This window comes from Neopsephotus bourkii, unplaced genomic scaffold (genome assembly GCF_033783945.1).
Source record: "Neopsephotus bourkii isolate Nb327-2 ecotype Australia unplaced genomic scaffold, CSIRO-AGI_Nbou_v1 NB_1183, whole genome shotgun sequence".
Taxonomy (NCBI): Eukaryota; Metazoa; Chordata; class Aves; order Psittaciformes; family Psittacidae; genus Neopsephotus; species Neopsephotus bourkii.
In genome coordinates, this window is record NW_026901668.1 from 3127669 (window position 1) to 3135443 (window position 7775).

The window sequence follows — 7775 nt, forward strand, 5'->3', positions numbered from 1 at the left end:
TTTATGCCTATTGAGAATAGGATTTCGTCTGCTAATCCCAGCCTTTAGTCATATAAATCCACAACAGATGCATTGAAGACAGAGGAGCTACATCTATATATACTGGTAGAGGAAATGTCTTTTTCTTGTTTGGGTTGTACAGGGGGAAAGAGAGGAAATAAGCTGGTGTGCCTGGTTTTATGGGGGAGAGTTAAGCGGCGAACCAAACTGACTGCAGTTTACAGGGATCTAAATAAAGGAACAAGAAAAAAAAAATAGTTATAGAGCTTTTAATAACATAGAGCAAACTGCAAACAAACTACAAGCAAAAGTTGCTGCTTTTCCTTTTTATTGTCATAAGGCATTACTTCTTGATTGTACACTGTGTCCAGTGAATAAGCCGTTTGTGGTTGGAGTGAATGAAGCACAGACCTTTCCCATATATGGCAGGCCTTTTAATCACCAGGGAGCAAACGAGCAGTGGAATTTTACTGGCTTTCTGGGTTTGCAGTGCCCTCTCTTGTATGAAATACCGCTTCCCAGTGAGTGCTTATTACTAGGATTTTGACCCAATTTCCTGCTGCCTTGTCCTTTAGGGATGTGCAGCAAGCCAAACAAAAAGAGTTAGTTTCTGATAGCAAGCAGTCCACTGTGAATTCCGAGTAACTCAAAGAAATCAAACAGATTTGCACTAAGGTAACTGAGATCAGACTATATATATATATATTTACATAAGTATAAAACAGTATGGTTTACATCAGTTATGTTGTAAAGCAGGATCAGAGTCAGGTCAGCTGATGCCCAAGTTAAAACTTCTCCCCCATTTTCACCAATGCAACAGAAGACAGACAATTGATGTTTTAAGTTACTGGCATAGCAGTAGGGAAATTCTCAGCTGGCCTGCTTTTGTCAGTGTAACATACATTAGCCACAGAAATGCTTGGCTCAGTATCATCTGGATTGCCTAAACACTCTTATTCGTATTTATAACAATTAAAATGCTGCACTTCAGTCTTCATAATTCAAGTTTTGTTTGAAGTGGCAAAGCAACACCTATGGCTTATCAGACATCTGAATGAAACCCCTCATTTTCATAGCAGGGGTGTGGCCCTGTGCGTGGGGCTAAGCTGCTCCTGAAGCCATGCAAAGCAGCAAACCCTCTGCTCTCTGAGGACCCAGGGTGCAGCACTCCATAGCCTCCTATGAAGGATGCTGACTAGAGCAGCACCAATGGGTTAAAGCTATGCAGGTAAGCAAGAGCTGACCAAACTCTTCTGATCTCAGAGCTAACCCAGCCCACTCCCATTTCCAACCATTGCAGCCAAGGTCTAGGAATTTTTTTCCAAACCTAGGCAAGATCAAAGCCAAATTCTGCCCTGGCTCAATGGCTTTTGAAATTGTTAAGGGAAAGCAGGTTATCACTAGGTCATTAGGAAGATGCAGACTGAAAGTCCTTAGAGCCTTTGGTCCATCTGCAGCTGACCCCAGAAGACTGAGCAGAAACTGTCCTCGGTAAAACAATTTGTATTAGAAAGTGATGATCTGGGCTATCACACAAGCACTGCTAGGTCCTCTAAAACATGGAGGAGTTAAAATAAGGTTCTGCATTTCTTTCTGGAATGAGAGAGAGATTTTACCGGACTGAACACTATGGCTCAAAAAAAAAACTGGGAAGGGAGGAGGACCATTTCACCATTAGAGAGCTCACTGACAAAGAGAAGAATGAAGTGGGAAAAGGGTAGTAACATGCCCTGTGGCAGTCAGAAAGACAACGGGAACATCAAAGCCTTGCAAATAAGAAACAAACAAGGGCCTGATCACAGACTGCTTTCACTTGGGCAGAGCTCCCTTTGAAGATGACTGGAATCCAACTGGCATGAGTCTGCAGGACCAAACCTTGGCTTCTGAAGGAGCACAGGAACTGCTCCTCCTGTGCTCACTTCTTGCACAGCTTCTCCCTAGCTGGTGCCAGCTGCCTGGGAGAAGGACATAAAACAAGCTGCCAACAAATTTCAGGAGCTTTGTTTACAGAGCTGTCATTGGTTCAGGTTCCCTTAGCGATCTGATGAATCACAAATGCTGGGTCTCCCTAGCTCCAAGTTATTTAACTGTTAAAAGCGCACACAGCAATTTCCATGTCCTTTAGATCTCTTCATCCTAAAAGACTGAGAAAGTCAATGCAGGTGGAGAGGGATGTGCGTGCACACACGCACACGTACAGGCACATCTACGTGCAATGGAATATTCTTCCTGTGTTTAGCAATACTCTCAAATCGGTTGGCCTACAGTTACTTTTCTGAATAGATCAAAACCCAGAGCATTTACAGCAAAATTTTATCTCCAGAAATCTATTTATAAACTTTCTATGAGCAAAATCCCAATTATTTTTTTTTTTTTTTTTTTTTTTTTTTTGCCATTTAAGGACATAAACCAGAAAATGTGCAAACGGGTGGGTTCCACTTTGCTTCACACCCTGGACAGCAAGTCTCAAGGGGAATGCTCTTTATTTGTATTCTGTACACAAGAGGGTGTGGAAACATGTAATGTTGTTTCCATTGCCTGAAATCTTTCCCTAATGTTTTCCCCCACTGCAGCCTGGCCTGACCCCAGGAGTTACAATTTCAAGTGCTCTCATCAGTGTGAAACTGGATAAGCAGATAAGGTTCAGCAGCTTCTCTACCCAGGTTATGCCACTGTGCAAACCTGTAAGCAAACGCTGTCATCCCATGTTTTTGTACACACATGACAACTTCACAGGAAAGCTCTGTCTCAGCTGCACCAAGCACAGTTAAAGCTGCAAGCACCCAAGAAGATCCCTTCAGGTACGTCAGCGCAGTGTCACTGCTGGCCCATCTTCCACCTCATCTGCTGGGCTTCAGTGGTTTTATACCCACAATCTAAAGAAATTACTTCATAGTATAATACATATTTGTGTGGGAAAAGAAACAAAACAAAACATAAAACCAAACACACAAAAAACCAAATAAAAACCCCAATCATACAAAAAAAACCCCAGAAGTTACATTTTTTGCTGGGAAATCTATCAAAAATAAGGTTTTAACCAGTGCTTAAACTTGGCATTTGGCATTACAAATTCTTTACAAACACTAATGAATTAATCCCCAGCAGCCATATGGGCTAAATACAAAAAGGTACAGATTACCCTTGGAGATACAGAAACAGACACACAACCATTAAGTGACTCACCAGGTATTTATGACCACAGGAAAAATTTCAAAGGAGAAATTACCCCAGTGGCTTAAGATATGGCTGCGTTTTTCCTTTCTCTCTTCTCCCCTTCCTCAGTTATTTGCTCCTGCCCCCACTGCAAGCCAACAGGACCGTCCCCAACAAGCACTTCAACCCAACTGGCTTCAACCCAGAGTTGCATGGGCACTGCTATAGGTAGGCTCTTCCAATCAGGAGGAGCCCCTGTGCTTCATAGACAGTGTTTTCCCTCTTCAAAGGGCAGACACATGGGGCAGGGAGGGAGAAAGAGGCATCAGTTAGTGGTGGTGGTTCCTGGCCATAGGTGCAGGAGGTGGGTGCCCCAGCTTGGAGCCACCCGCCTCTCCACTGGGAAGCCCAGCACGCCTGGCCACTGCCACACCTAGATGCACAGCAGCTCTGTGAGACAAAGCAGTAACCAAGAGGTTTACAAGTGAGAAAGTCCAGAAGGCTGCATTCCTCACAGAGGTTGCTAGCTGGTGCTTGGGAAGAGGGACACAGTAGAGATCACACTGCTAATGCTGGTATCTGCTTGGCAGCCAGGCTGCCAGCCCCACACCACTTACAAGCACAGTTCCAGAGAAAAACACACATGAAAAGAAGCACTTCACTATGCAGGATGTAAACCATACAGCTAACATAGCAGAGCTAGCAGCTAAGTAACGGTGTTACGTGCCCTAACCTTCATGGTTAATCAAATCTGTTTCAAGAAAAGTAGCAGCAAGCTCCCCAGGGGTGGGAGGGATCCCAAATTACAATGTACTGAGCGCCCTTCCCCACTGGGCTAGCTGAGCTGTACAAAAGCATCAGGAAAGGCAAAAAGAAATTGTTCCATAGTTCAACTGTCCTATGACCTCAGTGTTTCATGCAGAAAGGTCAGATCTAATCTGATCTTCAATGCCTCCGAGTCAAATTTCAGCCTTAGCCAAATCCTCAACAAACCATTTGGACACATTCAACAGCTACAGCTCCCCAGCAAGCACCACCACCTGAAGAGTAAGTGCCAACACACAGGGAGGTGACTTGCTTCCAGAACAGTTGCCCCCAAAATCCATTCTCACCAGGTTGTGGGGCTTTAAACCACCCAGGAGCTACAAACAAACCCAGCAAACCAGCCCCTGCACATGCACGCTTCTGAAGGTGAGAGCTCTAATAAGAAGGAAGCAGCTTTCTTGTTACAAGCTGCCAGGGGGAGTTACTAAGAAGAGACAATTTTTAAAGAATGAAAACTTGCTTTGAAGATAGGCTCCCACTCTCTGCAGTCACAGTGCCTCAGGCTTTGTACACCTGGAGCCTGATCCTGCTAACTCCTCATAAAGCTCCTCTCAAAGGCAATGAAAGGTTCACGGGATTGTGCTTTTCATTCTGCCCTGTTAGTTACCTTTTTTGGTGCTTTCTCTGATACCAAGTCTAGAGAAGCACAGCAGATGAACAGCTAATTTTGCTCTTGACCCTCTGTTTCTTAGGTGTATATGGTTTCCTGTCCCCCTTTCCCATACGCATCAGGGAAATGTACCAAGTTGTACACTTGGCAGACAGGAGTTAACAATTCCACTGAACTGTAATACAAATTAAAACTCATGCAGCCAACAGCACAGGTCTCAGGTAGACAACTACTATTTGTCCTGCAGGAAAGGAATCCTACAGGCTGTCATTTTCTGCTATAAAAAAGATCACCCCCATAGGCAAGGCCACTCCAACTGTAGGCAGGGAAGGGTGTAAAAAGGACTTCCAGCCAGGCCCTTGATAGATCCTCCCTGGCATTTTTCTCTTCATATGACAGAAGCTACCCCCCAGCAAACCAGCAGGAAAGCCTTGCCTTTTCCAGTGCAATAAGTGGCACTGCATCCTAACCCTGTATGGGTCCAGACAGATGCTGACCAGCGTGCATCCATGCCATGTGTAGTCCAATGAATGATACCTGGAGTAAGAAACCTTCCCATCTTAATGCACTTTAATTTTCCCTCTAATGCTAGCCAGAGGAACTTACAACCCCTCTTTCCTTTCAGATCACATAGATTTCAATGCCATTATTGCATCATCTATCAGTGTTGGGCTGGAAATAAAAACACAAGGGAAGTTACCCCTTTCTCAGGCCACTCCATGTCCGAATAATGTTGTGAGTGCATAAAGTAGCAATTGTGGAAAATCCCTTATTTAGTGCTTACATGCTTACATCACTCACTCTCAGAGAGTATTGAGACTACACAGGACTCCCCTTGCATCAGAGCCTGCATCCATTAATGACTGTATTGATTACACCAACACTAATCTGTGAATGAAGACTGTGGAATCGATCCTCTTGTCATTGAATGCTGCAACAAAGGGGAGTTTTCAGGAAATGCAAATTATTTCAATTTAGTCTCCTGTTCACAGGCATCTTATCCAGAGTGTCTCCCCTCCCATTGTTACTTAGATATTAACATGTGCATGTTTTACTGATGAACAAGCTTGCTTATCAAAAAAGTCTCCCTTTTTTCAAATAACTGGAGAAAAGTTCAGCCTTCAGCCTTTACCTTACAGTCAATTTAATTAAGAAAATGGACTGCTTCCTTGAACCATCGCTCCATTTGTAATTTATGTTAAAACAGCCCATTTCATTTGTTTTGGTGCATGGTATATGTAGTTTTAGGATGCCATCCTGTCTCTCAGTGGCAGGAGAAAAAGGCATGAAACTTGTCTGTAGATGCATATGCTCACAGAGAACCTACTGCTACATTTAATGAGACAGAGACAGAAGGGAGGTAGGGTCCCAGGGTTGATGACAAATCATACAAGCACAGTCACTCACAGCATGGTATCTAAAATAGACAAATTATAATAAATACACAGTTCTCACAAAAGAAACACTCTGCCTCCTTATTTTCTTTGAGCTGCTGCCAAGGAGGGAATGTGTTATTTTCACAAATTATTCTCTTGTATGCCTCTTAGCAAGAGAAACCTTCCCAGCAAAGCAAAATACCATTGAAACTGCATACTCTGAAAAGAAATACTCCTCTGAAAACAAATTATATATACTCGCCTAAAAGTAATTGTTCAAAGTTATCTTGCCCATTTTTCCAAACAATATGTATGAGAAAAATCAATTCTGTCGCTGCAGGTCTGGCCAGAGTTTGGTCAATGTCTGCTGCTCCCAAGTATCCGTCTGCTGCTAACTTCATCCCTCCCTTCATTTTTTCTCAGCTCTTTCGCTGAGAAATTCCCTGCTATGCAGAATATCATGCTATCAACAGCCAGCCTTGCACAATGCTTACAAACTGTCCGAGCATGTCAAAGGAGCTGGGAAGCAGAGCCTGCTTGCTGGCTCTCCCCGGCAGCACTCTGACTGACACAGATGCAGACTCTTAAGAGCTCCAGTCCTACCCAAGCGCATTTTTCTCTCCCTTTTAACAGAAAAGACAACTTCACAAGAAACATTCTGGCAGTACACTGCTACGCATGTTGAGGGCTGAAAACAAAAACGGATGCCATCTATTGTCAACAGTACTCCTATGAAAGGCTGCCATGACAGACATCTGCTCAGCAAGGATCTGATCAGTTACATTAACCAGAGCTTTACTGTATCTGTATCAGTTACAGCAGGAAGACTGCCTTTACAGTCAGGCTGCTCTGAAAGTCCAGGTATTAAGTTGCAAAATGAAAAACATTTCATCAGCCATTACTACATTAAGAGCTTTTTCATTGCAATTCCTTTAAAAAAAAAAAAAAAAGAAAGAAAGGAAAAAAAAGGTGTGTGGGGGGAACACAACACACAGATTACTGCTCTACTAACAAGCCTGCTGCAGGAGTGGGACCAGCACACATCCTGCCCTGCACCCAAAGCCTTTGCTCTCAGCACCTTGTCATTACGGTCCATTTGGGTGGGCAAGCACGCACCCCCTCTACCCACCCAGCATAGATATCTCCCTTAGTTCACCTCAAACATCTGGAAAGGGGGGGCACAGAGAGAAGAGGAGAGTAAAAATAGTACCCGACACTTTCGCACTGTTCCCACAACTGGTTAGATTTCGCATGCTGCTTAAACTCTAGCCGTTAACGCAAATGCAGTCAGACCAGCTCGCTCCCAAACAAATACATATCTTAAGTCCTTACCTCTGGCTGAAAAGTTTTCAACTAGTAGGAAGGAAATGAATAACTGGCTGCTTGGGCAGGAGCACAGCAAGAAAAGCACACCAGCAGCCTCACACACAGCCCTATTCAATAAAACTACAGCTTTTCCTTGGCCCCTCCCAAAAGTCAATGCTAAGTGAATACATATCCCTTATGTTTACAATTGGCAGGCAGCGGTATGCATTGTCCTCAATTTATTCTAATAGGCAGCCAATGACTGTGCACAAGCCAAGGTGGGTTCAGCCTGCCTGCAGAGATGCCTGTCATTCCCTAGGCATGCTCAGGAAGCCACTCATCAGAAAACCAAGACCTAAAAAGCTCCGAAAATTCGTGCAAGCTGCCAAAACTGTCTTGCTACATGCCCTTTTTTGGTTATCCTTAGCAGGGCCTCTGAAAGTAAATCCTCTGTCAGGAACAATCATAAGAAATGTTAATCTTGGAGAAAGAGGTTGTCTTGT

General features: G+C 43.8%; 1 protein-coding gene across 7 annotated transcripts in view; it reads right to left on the reverse strand.

Moving 5' to 3' along the window:
* The window catches only part of CALD1 (caldesmon 1), a 197468-nt gene extending 189897 nt beyond the window's left edge, over positions 1-7571 (reverse strand). For 2 of the 7 annotated variants that reach the window (XM_061363964.1, XM_061363967.1), the window contains exon 1: positions 7300-7564. The gene's annotated coding sequence lies outside the window, so the exon portion shown is untranslated. Of the gene's footprint in view, positions 1-7299 lie in introns of all 7 variants that reach the window. The other 5 variants (XM_061363960.1, XM_061363965.1, XM_061363969.1 and 2 more) reach the window with 5 other exon arrangements.
* Between the last annotated feature and the right edge of the window lie 204 nt (positions 7572-7775).